At 41.8% G+C, this 17,499-nt stretch overlaps 1 protein-coding gene across 4 annotated transcripts in view; it reads right to left on the bottom strand.

The window, feature by feature from the left end:
• The window catches only part of ZNF521 (zinc finger protein 521), a 305,133-nt gene that overhangs the window by 220,872 nt on the left and 66,762 nt on the right, over positions 1 to 17,499 (bottom strand). The window lies entirely within an intron of this gene.

Genomic DNA, 17,499 nt, shown 5'->3' with positions numbered 1-17,499 from the left:
CACCTCTCTCTTTCTTGGACTTAGGACTGGCCCTAGGTAGGTTTTTTGTTTGCTTTAAAAATTTCTGTCAGAGTGCAGTTGACTTACAATGTTGTGTTAGTTTCAGGTGTATAGCAAAGTGAATCAGTTATACATATACATATATCCACACTTTTTTTTAGATTCTTTTCTCATATAGGCCATTACAGAGTATTGAGTAGAGCTCCCTGTGCTATACAGTAGGTCCTTATTAGTGATCTAATTTATATATATAATAGTGCATATGTATCAATCTCATTATCCCAATTTATCCCCCCTCTTAATTTCTGGGAACTATAAGTTTTTTCATACATCTGTGACTCTACTTGTTTTGTAAATAAGTTCATTTGTAGCCTTTTTTTAAAAAAAAGATTCTGCATATAAGTGATACCATATGATATTTTTCTTTCTCTGTCTGACTGACTTCACTCACTCTAGGTAGATTTTATGAAGAATGATAAAATTACATTATATTTCCCCAGTTTTCTTCCTGAACTTACTTATTGTTGCCTAGTTTCTCTCTCCCCATGACATCAGACGCCTCTTTCTACCCAGAAATACCACCCCCCCAACTTCAAGGACACTCTCTCCAGATTATTCACACATCTAAAGGTATAGGTATCAACCCTTCTCATCCATCAGCCCTTCCCACTCAATGTTCAGTCCCCTCAACACAACTGATCTCCAGTGCTGAGCAGAAATCAACCCAATTAAATCATTTTCCACTTATTTGTAAACAACTAACCGCAATTTAGCACTCTCAACGGCACTTTAAAAATAGCTTGAATCTTAATAAAGTTTAATTCCCTATAAAATGTTTTAAAGATTAAAGAGTTAGAAAAGAAATTTTGATAGGTAGCCACAGTACAAGCAGGCCAGTGCTACCGGGAAGCCTCTCTTGCTCCAGTTCTATATGCTCAGATATTTGAAAGGTCAAACTTCTGCTTACAATAGTGAATGTGAGCAGTAGAAACAGGAGGGCATCTGTGATTTGTATGTAGTGAAAAGAACAAATGTGGGTACTTAAGAAGTAGCCTAGTATAGGAGTTAAGAGTGTGGAATCCCAAGGCAGGTTGCCTGAGTTCAAATTCCAGCTCCACCACCATGCACATTTATGTGACTCTGGACACATTACCTAGCCTCTGTGTTCCACAGTTTCCCCATCTGTAAAAGGGAGATAATAATAATATCATTACCTAAACCTGATTGTTATAAAGGTATATGTAGTACTTAGAGGGCTTCTCTGGTGGTGAAGTGGTGAAGAATCCGCCTGCCAATGCAGGGGACGCGGGTTTGATCCCAGCAACCCACTCAAGTATTCTTGCCTGGAGAATCCCATGGGCAGAGGAGCCTGATGGGCTAGAGTCCATGGGGTCACAGAGAGTCAGACACAACTAAGCAACTAAACAACAATAACAACATAGTACTTAGAACAGAGTATGAAACATAGAAAGATTAGTTGCAACCGTTAGTACACATAGATTGCTCATAAGTCATAAATTTGTTTAAAGATTTTTTGAAGTGGATGATTTTTAGTCTTTATTGAGTTTTTTTTATAATATTGCTTCTGTTTTATGCTGTGAGGCAAGTGGGATCCTAGCTCCCCAACCACGGATCAAACCCAAAACCCTTCATTGGAAGGCAAAATCTGAATGACTGGATCACCCAGGGGGTAGTTCCCCAAGTCATAAAAATTCTAAATTTTAAGTTTTAAATTTTTTAAAGTTTTAAAACCTTTAAATTTTAAAAACTTAAATTTTAAATTTTAAGTGCTGTGCTCACTTTAGTCATGTCCAACTCTTTGCGACCCATGGACTGTAGCCCGCTAGGCTCCTCTGTTCATGGGATTCTCCAGGCAAGAATACAGGAGTGGGTTGCCACGCCCTCCTCCAGGGGATCTTCCCACCTACAGATCAAACCCACGTCTTCTGCATTGGCAGGTGGATTCTTTACCACTAGCACCACCTGGAAAGCCTGTACATTGTATAGAGGCATTAGTACAAGATATCTGCTACCTGTCCATAATGGCTATTTTGCAGTTGAGCTCACTATAGTTTCCTATTATTACTAATAAAGGCAATAAAAATTATTAGGTAGAATCATAGAACTTAAGAGCAGAAAGGGCTCTACTATTTCAAAGGTATCAGCCTACAAATGCTAAGTTGAAGGTCAACAGATTAAAAAACTCATGCAAGCTCAGAGGCAGAGATGGAACAGCCAAATACAGAATCCAACCTTCATACCCCCGGACTTCTTTCACTTTCAGAGACAGAGGGAAGAGCCTTGAGCTACGAGGCAGACACCTTGATGCTCTGGCTTCTTGGGTCTCTACTGTAAGAGTTATCAGTCCCACGGTGTAGAGAATCCTTTGCTGTTAGCGGATTCCTCTGTGTGTGGAATACTGAGCAACCAGCAATCCCATAAGAAATCTCTCAGTAGAGTTAGCAGTCATGGTGATTTCAGCTTGGTTTAGGAGAAACTGGGAAAACTTTCCTATGCAGATTTTGCCTGACTACCTAGCAGTCTCTCTTGCCTTCTTAAGTCTGTGGCCCAAATACTCCTGCAGTCAGCTGATTCAAGTAGGTTGTTATCTAACTATATAAAATGGAAATGATTACCATACCATTGAACACAGTTAATCACATGGCATTTATTAATGGCTAATGGTATATGGGCTTTCCAGGTGGTGCTAGGGCTAAATACCTACCTGTCAATGCAGGTTACATGTGAATTCAGTCCCTGGGTCAGGAAGATCCCCTGGAGAAGGGAATGGCAACCCACTCCAGTATCCTTGCCCGGAGAATCCCATGGACAGAGGTGCCTGGAAGGTTACAGTCCGTGGGGTCGCACAGTTGGACACAACTGAAGCAACTTAACACACACACACATACACACAACGGTATACAAAGTAGAATTTCATTGACAAAATATTTTCTCAAAGATTACACATGACTGAAAAACAGAGGATCTACTATCACAACAAAATGGGAGAAGCAGTCTCATTGGACGGGAAATGTAACAGTTCAAAGGAGCTGAATCTACTCATATTTATGATCCAGTTGCGGGCAGGTACATCGGAATAATGAATAAATACTTGCATACCACCAGACATTCAATGTAAAATTCTTGGGGCATTCTTCAGACTTGTTTTCAAAATGAAATAAGATGTTGTGTCTAGTGGATGGGAGAGTTGTCATTTGAATATATTTACAGCATCTTAAAAGTCTGTTGTGGGACTTGAGGCTTGTCCCCTAGAATCCCTCCTCATTGTTGTATATTTAACTTTACGTCTGTCAGGCACGGCCAACACTTCAGTCTCCCACTGTTCAACCAAGCATCAGAGCACAGAGGAAAAAAAAAAAAAATGTTCCAACGTCCAAAGGGGGGAAAAAAATCAGAAATAAAGACGAAAAAGAGAAAAACTTACAAATCTTATCTGGGCTTTCATTCAAAACAAATTCTTTATCCAACCTATAAAATATTGCCAAAAAAGCTTGCTATGGCGCAAACGCTCAATCATCAAGGAACTGAAAAATTTATGGTGGATTTCCTGTTGATTTGTGGGGCTACTGGGTCCTGCTGTGATAAAACTCACAGAGTATGACAGGCATTTGAATAAACCTTTCTATCGTGGAACCTGGGTTCTGCAAAGGATGAAATTTAAGATTTTCTTCCAATACAGCTTGTGAAGCAAAAACAAAAAAAAAACAAAAGAAAAAGAAAGTGAAGCCAAAGATAACAGTAAAAGGGACACAAATAAGCTTTTTACTTTTTTTTAAACTAGCATCTAGAGCTCTGGTTGGTTGAGGCGTCCAGACATCCAAACTTATGACCAAATGAAAATAAACCCATGGAATCTTTACACTTTAATTTACAGGCCACCCAGGCAACCATTCATGTAGTCTCCAGTCATGATGTTACTGCAGGGCGCCCACTCAGTTATTCTTAAGATAGCAACGATTATTAAGCAGACAGCAGAGAAAGGCCTCTTACTTTCAAGCTAACACATTTTGATTACCAACACCACATACACAGGAGGACAAATGACTACACTCTCCGAGCTGGTTCCCTCCGTCTCCCTCCTCCCCACCAGCCGAGGACTAGTGTTCTGCTCTGGGGCCAATGGGCTTTCCTGCCAAACAAATCTAAGGAAAGGAAGGGGAAACAGGTCACAAGGCTAGACTGACCAGGACTGCCTCCACCACGGAGACAGGAAGCGCGGGTCCCCGGGGGTGACCCCTTTGCAGCTGTGCCCTTCCCCCTGACACACGAGCACCGGCACACGCAGTGATCCATGAAGGCAGTGTGAGGGGAGTGGGAGAAAGGTGATGAGTTGACAGCATCCGCTAAAAGACATCCAGGGAAGCTGCTATTGACGGCGGAGAAGCACAAGGGTTGGCATTCGGCCACCGGCACCACGTGCAAAAAGAGCTTACTTTTTACAGGCGTAAATTTTAAAAGCAAAATTGAAAAAGTGGTAGTGGACAGAGGAGAGCATTTTGCCTTTGAGTCCCACCATCCAGGTAAGCTTTGCCTCCGAGGCTAATGCCAGGCACCCGAGGAAACCATCTGAATATCAGACCAAAGACTGGATCCCCGCCTGACACCAGAGCCTTATCACTGCGCTGCTGCCTCCCTCTCCCCCCCTCCCCCAACCCCAGCCAGAAACTGCTACCTACCTTCACGTTCACCCTGCTGATAGAAAAATATTAATTTAAGGCATATCAAAACACATTTTATAATGTATAAATATAATACCCAATAGACTCCTGAGAGATATACAAAATTAATCCCACTTGTGAAGGCCTTAATATTAGCTCTTTCCTCTTGGGAAGACTTTAAAATCCCACAAAAGCCCTTGATTTATTTCCTTCCTACACAACAGCAACAAACACTCACATAATTTTTGAGCAATGTAAAACATCACTTTAACGTTGCCTGCATGGAGACAGAGAGAGAGAGAGAGACAGCTCCACTTAGAATGGATACTTGGATAGTGAAGGAAGTACTTACAGGTCTCATTTCCCTCAATGCATGAGCATAAGGCATTAAAGCTGCCAGCTGAGTTCAAGAAGACAGCCCATTGAAATCTAAATGTGTTTCATACCTATTTTATGCTTCACTTTTACGCTGCCTCTTCCAAAGGCTCATTAATACAGGTATATAGATCACTTTCTTTTATATTTAAGAAGTTAGTGAAGTCCTATCAACTCAGAAACATTTATCTCACATTAATTTTATATCCAGAAAAACACAATGATTATTAATCCTAAACTAAAAATTAAATGGGTTTGGAGATTATCATTAATATAAGGTAAAACATAATAATGATATAGCATCATTAATATGTAATTTTATGTAATACTGCATCAGAATGTCAAATAAAAGGAATATAAAAATTACACACTTATTCTAAGCAAAAGTCCATCAAATATTATCATCTTTCCACCTTCCCTGTTTGTGCCATCATTGGATATGCTGGTTGTACGTAACACAATGTTTTTGCTTTTCAACACTCCCCCAGCTAGTTTTTCATCTGTAGCAAGTAAGAAAAAAATTGGTTTCAGGCAAAACAAAAAGGCCAATAAAACTTGCTATATTTAACTTGTATTTCAAAAATAAGTATTAGTGAGTGGGTCATGTCAAAGTGGAACTCAGAGCCTCCACTTTCAAGTAAAGTGTGCAAAAATCTTTGTGCTCACAAACACTTGGGTGCCAAAAGGCTTAGTGGAAGAATGGATATGCATGGTTATGGTTATTTTCTTATCTTTTTGTGGGTGAAAGAAATTAGTGTCTTATCAAGTTGTTTTGTTTCTGTTCAGGTGCAGAATAACAAGGTTAATATCTGTGCTATACTTGTATGGGTGAAAAAAGCTACACTAAATATAATATCACCGAAGCCACAATTATCTTGAATTAATGATCACCCATGATGACACAGAACAGTAAAGAGTGAAAGATGATCAGGACTTAAGAAATAGGAGGAAAGAAATGAGGAAGAAAATTAGCATGACTTAACTTTCAAAATATTTCTCAAGGATGCCACAATCTTCCATTAAAATTAATGTGCTGGTACATTTCTCTACACCCACAATCCAGTTAAAATACAAGATCCATCATATCCAAATTTTGTGACAATGGTTAAGTCTTCTTCAATCTGTGTGCAAATTACAAAATAAGGAAAATGTACTTCCTTGCCTCCATCATTTGGAAAATGACACCTTTTAAGTCAATAATGCAATACTTAGAGAAAATGGTGCCACAGCAAAATATGACAGCACAGGCGATGCAAATTAGAGCTAAAATGGAGAACATTGCTATTCATGTACCCAGAAATGGGGTATTTCCAACATCCCCTACAACTTGGTTTTTGAATAGCACTGGAAAAAAAAATATCCGTCCTCTACGGAGAATCCAAGTTCTTACATTTGTGATATTCCATGTTACTTATTCATCAGTAAATGCTTCAGCAAATGACAAAAAAGAGAGATAAGTATTTCGAACAAAGAGGAGATTCAAGCAAATTTAAACCCCCACTCTTCTATTCATGTTTCTCCTTTAGGGGTCTATTCTCTTTTCAATTTGACGAGATTTGTGCTACTAAGTCCCATTAATGTCAACGCAGGTGGTGATGTCCCCAAAGCACTACTGCCCGTGACTAGAACAGACCACTGGCTTGCTTTACTGACCCACAGAGCCCAGCATCACTGGTGATGAAACTCGAGTGTCTTGCAACTTCATCCCTTAATTGAGATCCTAACATATGGCAAGAATCCAAGGCCTGTGCTCAGGTTGTTTATCTTTCAATACTTCCAAGTCACTTACTGGCTAGAAGAGAAATAGCCCTGTGATTTAAAGTGAAAGCCATCCACTGGCTGCTCCTAATTCTTCCTCCTCCTCTTCTTCCTTTTAAATCTCTTTCTCTTTTCCTCCACTTTTAACAAATAATAATAAATGACTATCACCATGGAACCTCAATAAACTTGCTCACCACTGTGAATAGTTATTATAATGTGATGTCATAAAACAGGTCATTTTTTACAGTAGGCTGGCTTCAGTTATGTTATAACTCAGTTGTTTTAATAACTTTTAGTCCTCTTTCTCTCTTTCTAAACTTTTAATCTCTCTTTACAAATCTCAAGGAAAAACTACATACATTGATGGGAAACTGAGGCGGGGTGCTTAATTCTCATTCTGAAATCAAATGAAAATACCAGCTGTTGCTGTTACCATAATCAGCCATACCACCCATGGCTTCTATAATCAAAACGTCCCTGAAAAGGTAAAGAGGAGTAGTGAGGGACTGAAGAACGGAAGAGAGAGCAGCATTGTTTATAAAACAAGAACCAACTTTATGTAAGAGGATTACATCAATCAAAGTTGTTATGTAATTAGTTTGGACACACAGACAACTTATAAAAATATACTACAGCATTCTACAATAATGATCTAATGCATTTCAACATATGTTAGCATAACTACAGACATTGGCCCATTACCAATACTACAGTGGTTTTTGTGTAGAAGAACCATGTCGAGTATTTATTTTTGACTGAGCTCTGTATGAATGACTTAGAATTCATTCAAAAACAAATGCCTTTTGCTTCTCTTGAACTTAGTAAGCAACAAACTTCACAACGGATGGGCAACAGAATTTCCTCTTTGATAACCAGCCAGGGGAAAAACTTGTTATGCAGAGGAACAGACAACATATCCGTGTATAAAAAACATATATTTTAAACAAAAACAAGGTCACATATGGTTGTGATGTGGTATTCAACCAGAGCACTTTTGATTGACATGTATACGAACACCGTGATGCAGAGCATAAATAGAAAATGTTTCAAATCCAAGTGTTTTAGCTTCACATTATGGGAAATAATAAATACTGAATAATGTAATACAAGGTATTTCTATCTTGGGGTTCTAATGACTAACCACTTGAGCTCTGCTTTTGTGGTTTATAATGTCACCAGAACCCTCCATGGAATTATATATAGAATAAATGATAGGCAATGTTGAATTACAAGGCTATCAGGCTATAATACATAAAGTAAGTAGCTAATATAGCCTTATAAATTATAGGCTTTTATGGTCTAGCATTTTACAGCATAATGTCACAAACTGCAGTGATACGATATATTGATAAAGAATATGATATCACATTAAGTTTCAAAAAAAATGTCCCTGGCACTACATTAGAGCCAAATTATTTCATAGAATCGCAGGCTCGGAGCTGGAAGGATCCTTGGAGGAAGTTAGGCTCAGAGCTCCCCTACAACCACCAACCAAAGGCAGGCCTCCCTCAGCCCTCCTCCTCCGTGGCCCTGACAGATGGCCGTCCTGCCTTCAACACTCCCAGCACTGAAAATAATAGGGGAAGTGTCAGAGAAATGCCTCAAACGTATACATGCAATAAAGACACATCGTTATTAAGTAGCAAATGTAAAGGTTAAATGCTCACATGGTAGCTGAGTGCACACACCATACTGTAACAGTCCACACACACACACACTTGTACAAACAGAGTCTCGGTTTTTTTGTTTTTTTTTTTTTTAACGAGTGACAGGGTCATAGGAAGAGGAGCAAGACTCCTTTCTACTACCTCTTTGTATCTCTTCCTTTTGTCTGTTTCAGGTACACTCACCACGCAGGATCAGGGGATTCCACACTCTTCTTCACTCCCAGACACACACACAAAAGTCAGATCTAGAACCACACACACGACCAGATCCCGAAGGACCACAGGCTGCCTTACAAGTGAGAAACAGAGATGCTGAAGACACAGCGAAGCTCACCGCCGGTAGGCATGAGGTTTCCTGCCAACTAGAATAACAACAAGTCAACACTGACATAAGCCTCACCTGTGTCTGACCAGTTCCTTTCCAACTCAGTATGATACTGAGTTGGCCAAAAAGTTCATTCAGGTTTTTCCATACGATCTTATGGCACTAAAAACAATAATAAATTGAATCGACCCACTGAGAAGAATGGAGTTCTCCCAGTCCCAAACTTGGTAGTTTTGAGGAGTGATCAAGGATATTATAAACCGCAGATCCAATCACCTCTAAAATGGCTTCTGAAGAAATATCCCATATCCCATCACCCAAATCCACTCCCGCCCGTACTCTTAATTCCTAACACCCTCATGTACGTACATTCTGAGCAAATCATTCCTTACACCTACACGACCCTCATTTTCTACTTTCTGGTTAAGAAATTCCTTTTATATCATCTCCACAAACAGCGGACTCAGGGATGAAGCATCAAATGATATAAAAGTGACCCCTGGCTGCCCCAGGCCCTGGTGGCATCCACTGGTTTCTGTGGTGTGGGATCTGCAGCAACGTTTTCATAGCCAGATAGGAATAGAGAGAATAATGAGAAAAGCAAGAGGCATCTAAAACACACGTGAGGAAATTATTCTTCCTGGAAAACGACTCTGATTTTGTTCCCATTCTTCAACACAAACACTAAACAGACTGTCAAGACAGGGGACGGGATGACTCCTGCACACACAGGGTACTTTCTCAGAGCACAACACTGGCCTGAATCAACTTAGCTGATTCAAACCATGACACACAAGGTTTGCTCCCAAGGATTAATTTATGGAAATGCAAAATGTGGGAGATAGAAAACTCACTACTGACTAATGACTCAGTGTGGTAAGGGCTAACATTTACTGAGCACTTAGTATGTGCTTTAAACTGACGCTGTGCTTGGCATGCATAACCTCCGTCACTTCTCAAGGGAATCTTATGAGGAGGGTACTATTATTACACAGGTTTGCAGATATGGAAGCACAGAGGGGTTAAACAACTTCCCCAAATCACACAGCTATTAAAAGGCAGAGCTAGAAATTTTGCTCAAGCAATCTGACTTTTCTCAAAAATAAACACTATGATATACAGTCTTAACAACAAGGAAAAAAAAAAAACCCTCTGTGTGGCCCATTCTAAGAGGCTTGTGATGGCCCAGTGCAGTGTGAAGTATCTTATCAGGCAGGTGGCTATAATAAAGCATGTGGTCAAAAATAACAGAAGGAATCACAGGCGGTACTTAATCAGCATTTATTAGAATCCTGCTGGCCTAAAACTAGCAGAAAAAAAATCCTCTCACATCCCAGGCAAAAGTTTTTATCTTTTGTTCAAACTGGGATCCCACTTCTAAGACTCCTGAAAATAGCCCTTGCACCCTTCCTGAGAGAATAAGTAGGTTTTGAGGAAATCCCTTCTGCTTTCTGGTGTCTCAGGTGGTAAAGAATCTGCCTGCAGTGTGGGAGACCCAGGTTTGATCCCTGGGTCGGGAAGATTCCCTAGAGAAGGAAATGACGACCCGCTCCAGTATTCTTGCCTGAGCAACTAACACACTCCTGCTTTCAGACAATTTAATTCTATTTACGAATCTGAGGATCTGGGGGGAAAAAAGTAACTCCTCAGCCCCATTCTAAAGTTTATGTGAAAGTGTTAGTCGATCAGTCGTGTCTGACTCTCTGCGACCCCATGGACTGTAGCCTGCCAGGCTCCTCTGTCCATGGGATTTCCCAGGCAAGACTACTGGAGTGGGTTGCCATTTCCTTCTCCAGGGGAGTCTTCCTGAATCAGGGATCGAACCTAGGTCTGCCTGCATGGCAGACAGATTCTTTACCGTCTGAGCCACCTGGTTAAGTCCTGAAGCATGGACGGTAGCAATGAGAACACAAAGAACTGCTGAATAGCTTCATTAACATTTCTGCCAGCTAAAACTTGCAACAGCTTTTTTGTTGGTGGCATCACGTGCCTCTGGAACCAGGTGAAGGGAGATGAGAGTGCAGAAGGGACAAAGAAGGTGGGTGCGAAGATGGAAGACAAGAGGAGAGTCAGGGTGGAGCCGGTGGGCTGGGAGAGGAGCACAGGGGGCAGCAGGCACGTCTCAAGCATGGAAGCTGGCCCCATGCACCCAGCGCAGCATCCACTGAACGAGGAGTGAAGTTAAGGCTGGTGTTTCAGACCCAGGCCTTAGGGGAGCAGGGCCTGCTGCAGGAATAATACAGGTCAGTGTCTGGAAGGAAGAAGTCAGCAGAGCGGCCCACCTACCAACTGGCCAAGCGCAGAATTCATACAGGGGTGGGGTGGGGGTGGTGATGGAACCACAATGACGGGCAATGTGGTGGTGCCAAAAAATCAGTATCTCACTACAAATGTGACAGGCTAGCATAGGAATCCTTTTGAAAGGACTGGTCAGACGCTTAAAAAAAAAAAAAAAGCAATTATATACGTAACTCCACACCTCAAATGGAAATAGTATTCAAGTAAGAAATTCTGTTGCTTTTCTTCCCCTTTAGGCCTTTACCAGGGACACCTGCAAATAAGAAATACAGGATAAAAAAAAAAAAATCCCGCAAGAATAAAGCACTTTCTGATTGACAAGGACAGCAAAGAACACAGAAGATAGCTAAGTGAAAGGCACCACGTGGAGCTCAGATGAAAGAGCTTTTAAAATTTTTAGGGCGCCAGATTCAAGCGTTCCAGTGGATACTTAAACGTGCTTCAGCACAAAACCGTTTCCTCAGATGCATTAAGGGCTCCAAGAAGGACTTTAGCCACAGTGTGCCGGCTTTGTCCAGAAGGCAGCTGGCACCTCTGTTTGTGTAATGAGCAGAGCAAGGCCTTTCTCCAAGGAGAGAACAACCAACCTCTGACGAGAAGGCCGCCCGGGCCTCTCACACGTATCAAAATTCATCTCCACGTGGGATTTTTTTCCCCCCTCAGAAAAGAGCCTCCACCACTCATGGAACATTGAAAAGTTGCCGCGCTCTCTCTGAGGTGGAATTTCACCTCAGTCGCCTGATTTTGCCCCTCGTCCTCCTCTTCTTGAGGTGGCTCTCTTCTAATCTTAACCCTTGAAGGAGCCAGCGCTCAGCAAGGGTCACAATCTGAGTGGAATTCGAGGGCTCTTCCCTGGTCTCGGGTCCCATACTGGCTAATTAAAAGTTGAGGTCAGGCTCCAACTTCTGGGTCACAATAAATACTCCTGTAAAACCCTCACAGGGTGGGTGGTGGCTGCCTCCGCCAGAGCACCAAACACAGGAATCATACCTCCTTCCAAGTTTATGTGTCTGCATTTAGTATAATAAATTTCACTGTCTTCATGTTTCAACTGAAAACTTTGCTGAAGGCAGTCAGGAAAATCATTCAAGAGTTAAATGTGGCCTTCAATTTCAACGTAAAGTAACGTTGTGCTGCTATAATAACCTAAGGATACTATAAATTGGGGTAAATCTGGAAACATCGGACCCTCTCTGCCTTTCATGACCGAAGACCGGAATCTCTCCTTGCCACCATGACTAGAGTTTAAAGCACTGTTATAATTTGCCAAATTCCAAAACAGTTGGTGTTTTACTCCCCCAACTTTGAAAACTGCATCAGTGAAAAATCAATGCCGAGACAGCTCTATGACTGTAGCCACACCTAAAGCACAAACCAATACTTTTTCCCTGCTCCCCCCCCCCCAAAAAAAAAAAAAAAAAATTCACGAGCAGCCACAGCTGGAACTGTTTTACGCTGGATGGCTGGGTTCTGTGAGAACGCTCTCCTTGTCTTTTGTCTGTGAGGCTAAAAGAAGCTGGACTCAAAGGTAGCGTTCAGTCCCTGGAGGGGCCTGGGTAAACATGAGCCCAAGCCCCCAGCCCCCTCCTGATAAGGTCAGGTGACACGGTGTCAAAAGACAGCCAAGGAGAGGGCTAGAAAGTGCACACACAAGGAGGATGTTTTTCTTTCTCCTGACCAGAGATAGTGAAGAGCAGAAATGGACTTCAAATTTCCTTATTCACTTGAACATGTAAGAAAGGGACTCCCAATATATAGGTACATATACTCACGTTCACTACAGACTGAGACAGGTATAGATGTGTGCAATACATACACACACACACACACACACACACACACACCCCAGATCTGCTGCTGGAGCTAGACTACTTCCTGAATCAATGCACACTTGATTTTAGAACTTGGCGCATCGACTGCTAAACTGTCAAAGCACCCTGAGTTTTCCAATGCAATTCAACAGCAGCAAAATAACACTATGCCACCCATCAGAATCAGGGAAATCATTTCACCCAAAATGCCTGAGTGCTTCCAAAATCTGAACTCAGAAGACAGAGGCTGCTGAGGGCTGGTGGAAAAATAAAAGGGAAAGAGAGAGTTCTAGGGATGAAGCAAGTCTTCAATAACGACGTGAGAGTTGGACAGCAAAGTGGCCACACCACCAGTTATGAAGTGGGTAGAGCAAAAAACATGACAGGCAGATGTAATAAAAGAAAAGCACCATAAAAAAGAGAAGGAGATGAAGAAATATTTCCAAGTAACCAAGACAGATACAGTGGGAGTATTAAAAAAAAAAGAAAAGAAAAGAAACAGCTAAGGTTGCGAAGAAACCACAAAACTGATGATGCACCTGAAAATGAAAACAACTTTTTGCATGTAAACAAAAGAGGTTTCTAGTGAGCAGGAATACCCAGACACATACCCCACCCGCCCCCCCCCCCCCACCATGCTCTCTCTCATAGACATACACACACACACACAGAGGCATCAGGCATCTGACCATTTCAAAAGCAACATCTAAAATTTCATTAAAAAAGAGCCCAGCTGCTTCCTTACTCTGACTTTGTCTTTAAGGACTTAGCTAAGCTGAAGGAGTGGCCAGAAAAAGGAAGAAAAAAAAAAAAAACACACAAAAAAACCACACTTCAACCCATCTCTCTCAAATTCTTTTATTTCAGCAATGCATTAAGCAATCTCCCTGCAGAGTTATTCTCTTCTTCCTGGTGTGGATAAAGCTCCCCCTGGGGAGCTCTGTAATTTCCAGCTTCTCCGAATTCAGGTATTAGTAAAGACCGCTTGGGGACACGCAACAATATAACTCTACATTTTCAGGCATTCGGAGAGAACCCCCTAAGGGTCCCAAGTTCAAATTTCTGAAATGTAGGCATTGTAAAAGGAACCTCGGGGGACTCCAGCAATAGAAATCTGCTGAATTCAAAGCATTTCCTAAGCCCTGGCAGGAGCCTTTGCTCCCACTGGAGGCTTTTTATAAAACATGTGTTGCTGACATGTTGACAGATTGCTCAGTGAAGTGTTAGGTGCATACACAGGCTGGCCATTTAGGGGGACATCAGTTTACCCTTCATCTCTACCTGAAGCACCATGTTTTATACATTACCCGAGGACAGGCAGAAAACAGACACTTTCCAACAAAGTATAGTATCACTTGGCAAAAGACAACCACCCCATACACACACCTCTCTCCACCACCTACAAAACTATAGGTAGACTCCATGGTCCCACTTACACTCACCCGCATGCACGCGCACACATGCTCACAGGCTGACACACGGCTGTACAGAATCTCCCCCAAATCACAAAAAGGTCAGAAAATAAATTAAGTGTACAGTGCAAGGCCCGGCCTTGAAATTGCCTCCATGTATCACCCTTCTGCTACACAGGCCAGAGCTCGGAGGGTATAATGAGCAAAGGAATTTTCTAATGACAGCTGACTGTTGGGAGGTAATCTGATCAAAGGCCGATATTAAATCCAACTTCTGCTCATATCAGGGTATTAGTGATGTACGACTTAATAACCCAGCAGCTCCAAAAGTGCTGCCGTGGCAACACGATGGAAATTGGGATAATAATGTATTCATGGTGCTGGCGACCTGGGGCTGAGTGCGCGCTCTCAGGGGAGGGCACTTCACCCTGAGCCAGACGTGTCTGGGCAAAATCACTTCACAAAGGACAGGAGTGGAATACTGAAGAGCTCTGGCACTGATGAGAGCGTCGATAAGGGGAAGAGTGGAATGAAGTGAACGGAGGGAAGGAAAAACATTTTCTGCAGAGGAGCTTGAGTGGTGCTTCTCTGGGAAACTGATGGGACTCGAGCAGCTCTCCCCGACAAGTACAACCAAAATGGATAATTATTAAATGAACATAAAACTACATTCTCAGCCAAGTGCCGAAGGAGGAAGAGCACCAGCTTGCGTCAAATGACAGGATTTGCATGGTAGCCTCCACCCGGTCCCCGGCCCTACCTACCAGGGAACACGGAGGGGGGCCAGTGTCTGCCACCAACAAACACCCATTCTTCTCAGTCTAAACAGATCCCCCGTTGTGGCTACCATTTTATTCCTAGAGAGGGGGAAGAAAAAAAAGCCATCTGAAGACAAAACAAAGGTCAGACGCGAATCGGTCACTTCTTGGATCCTGCGTCTCTCGCTGCTATGAAAACCAATCTGTACTATTCCTATCCTTAAACATAATCTGAGTGATGGCTCAACACCATTTGGGAAAGAGTAAGGGGACTGGGGATTTAATTAAGCAGGAGGGGGGGTGGAGTGAAGATGCAGCAGCAAGGACCTGGCATCTCAGGCGTTAAGCACAGTGCCCACCTAGCCTCCTGTGACAGGAGACCCCTCTGCTTCCCGGGAGTGAGGAAATGAAACCCCATACAAGGGTGATTTCAATTCCAAATATCTTTTGCAAATTACATCATATGGGACTTATATTTGCTGAAGACATCTTTAGAATATCGGTGAATATTCCAAAAGAAAATTGACGGACCAGGCATGTTACTTTGGGGAGAGGAGGAGAAAACGGCCCATTTTTCTTATCTGGACTAAAATACCTTCTCTGCTATGAGGGCAAGGGCTGTCTCTGTTGCTAATACAGAATATCCCAGAAAGAACAAAGAGACCAAACATAGCCAGCAAAGTTGGTAAAAATGTGGCCTCAAGAAATACTCCTGGGAATGGAGGTGGGGGGGGGGGGGGGGGTGCTCGGCTTCTCTTCTGAAGAAACTGACTCCGGGTAATCACTCTGACATGCAGAGAGACAGAGTGGCGATTCCTAATTTCTGATTCTCGCAGCGCCTGATGCCAACAACGTACACATTGTACTCCTAAGCGCGCTTCCTGCCTTTCCTAGTATTACAGATAATTTGCTAGTTTCAGAGTGTACTTATTACAGGACTGTCAGAGGAGTTTTTGTTTCAACAACACGTTAACTTTACTGCACTTATAAAAAACATTATGTGTCCCCTGTGATTCTCTGTGTTTAAGAGCAGCGAAATGTTATTGATCCCAGTGTGACAAATCAAGAGTTAGGTAATGTCTACAAAACTCAATTTTCTGCAAGACATAAAAACCCTTTTTATGAAACCCCTCCTTAAGAAATTCAGGAGAATTTCAGGAAGAAGGAAAGAAGAAAGAAAGAAAAAAGGTGTGTAAAGGTCAGTGACTACTACTTATTAATATAATGTAAGTCTATTCTAAGGACAGGCAGATGACCACAGAGGCCAATTTAGACTAATATTTACTTTCACTACTGTAAAGAGATATCTGTAGAACAATTTTTAAAAATGACTTTTTGGGACAATGAGTACTTTGGAAAGAGCGGTAGACTGCAGCCAGTTTCCTCTGACTAACTGCCATGTGACTTCAGACGTGCACACAGGTATCCAACTTCTTGTTGGCGGCTCAGGCATTAAGAGTCTGCCCGCTCGAATCTCTCTATAATGGACTTTTGCAGAACTCATTTGCTTTAGAAATGTCACAGTGCTGGAAACATCTCATTCTGATTCACATTAAATCTCTTAATTCCCATGATTTTTTTTTTTTCCCTCCCAGGAAAGAAAAGAATCCCAAAAATGCTTCTTCATCATTGCAATAAGAGGACTTGCAAACCTGGTAGATGACAGGAGGGGGAAAAAAATAAGAGGAGAAGAAACCACGACTGTGTAACATTAATAATCTGGTTGTGATTTGTACCAAATCCATTTGCATGCACAGAAATTTCATAACTCTGCATACATATTTGGATTTTTCCCCCAACTGTTCAGGGACAGTAAGCACTGATACTGCATTTAATTAACAAGCAAATGTGATACCCTTCGATGTGAACAATACTGAGCGGATTGCTTAAGTTCTTACAAAGATAAATGTATTACAAGCATCACCGTACCACCACAGAATATTAGAATAGTCATTTGCTATCAATTTCCCCAGCAAACTTTGGTCTCCCCCAAGGCCAGTCTTTGGTCCACATCTACCCTCAACTCCTCCCTTTTGGGTCTTGGCTTCCATAGTGAAATCTGATTTTCAGATCCACTGGTCGCTCACTCTTTCTCCTTTCTTCTTTTTTCTCCCTCTCTCTTTTTCCTCTACTGCATTCATCATTATTCAGCTGCATTATAACACTTAAAAAAAAAAAACAGCTTTGATAAAAAAAAAAAAAGAGAGAGAGAGAGAAATCATTTGATTTTCATTGCCCTGGAGAGAATTAAATACCCCCAAGGAAAAATTCTGGTACATTCTCTGCACACATTTACATGCAGCCAGTGAAGTAAACATTTCCATAATTGCTCACTTCAGAACACGTTACCCAGTTCCTAGGTACAATAACTGTCAGGAGTCAATGAGGAATAAAGAATTTTCCTGAATCCTTG

This window comes from Dama dama, chromosome 27 (assembly GCF_033118175.1).
Source record: "Dama dama isolate Ldn47 chromosome 27, ASM3311817v1, whole genome shotgun sequence".
NCBI lineage: Eukaryota > Metazoa > Chordata > Mammalia > Artiodactyla > Cervidae > Dama > Dama dama.
The sequence above is the reverse complement of the archived record's forward strand: the minus strand, read 5'-3'. Positions and strand labels throughout refer to the sequence as shown.